This window comes from Protobothrops mucrosquamatus, unplaced genomic scaffold, assembly GCF_001527695.2.
Source record: "Protobothrops mucrosquamatus isolate PMUCROS unplaced genomic scaffold, P.Mucros_1.0 scaffold1715, whole genome shotgun sequence".
Classification (NCBI taxonomy): Eukaryota; Metazoa; Chordata; class Lepidosauria; order Squamata; family Viperidae; genus Protobothrops; species Protobothrops mucrosquamatus.
Genome location: NW_015387863.1, coordinates 80,359 through 81,449, shown reverse-complemented (window position 1 = coordinate 81,449; position 1,091 = coordinate 80,359).

Here is a 1,091-nt window from a genome sequence, read left to right as displayed (position 1 = left end):
TCCTGTCGGGCTTAGTTGCCTGGGGGGAGGCGTGTCAGTTGTTAAAGGGCAACCTCCCCTTTTTGTTCCGTATGATGTCCCCTCAATCTCCTGGGGGTGTTCGCCAGTTCTGGGGGGTGGGGGATCTTCGGGTTGTCGTTCGTGTCTCCCCCGGGTGTCAGTTGTTCGTTGGGGGTGATGTGGGGGTTGGAGGGGTTTTGTTGATATTCCATCAACTCGTGTATACGACGGTTCTGTAGGTTGCTTGCAATGGGATGGGGGGGCCTTACACCAGGATCTTAAGGATAGGTGTGCTGGGCAGAGGTCGATGTGGCGATTAATGGAGTCGTTGCCAGATAACCACGCCTCTTTGAGTAGGCGGCCACCCTTTGTGCCATCACTGGCCAGAATTTGTGCATCCTCAAAATCACGATTTCCAGCGTGATTGCAGAGGTGGTGTTACAGCGATTGGAACACATAGCGATGACCCAATACCGACCTAAGTTTTGGGCCCGCTATGTGGATGACACATTCACCGTCATTAAGAGGGATCGGAAGGCTGACTTTATGGGCATATTGAATTCGGTATACCCAGATATTCAATTTACCATTGAGGAAGAAGATCGGGGCTCCCTAGCATTCCTGGACGTGTTAGTTACCCGTCAGCTAGATGGAACCCTCAACACCAGGGTATACCGAAAACCCACCTGTACGGATAGGGTGCTTCATTTTAGAAGCAACCATCCGGCGGCCCATAAGGTCAGCTGTCTTAGAACCCTCTTCAAGCGAGTGGACTCTCATTGCAGCTCTCGCAACACTAGAATTGAGGAGAGGAACCATCTCTTCCGTGTGTTCAAATCCAATGGGTATCCCACAAGGTTCATTAGGAGACACTGTGTGCCCCCTGAACCCCGAAGGAACCCACACACGGAGGAACCCACCCCAAAGACGACGCTTGTTGCCCTCCCCTATGTCTGCAATGTTTCGGAGGCCACGGCCAGAATCTTAGCACCCTACAATGTCAAAATAGCTCACAAGCCGGCCCAGACGCTACGTACTGCCATTATGCGCCCAAAAGACTCGCTCCCCAACATAGAAAAATCATCTATAAT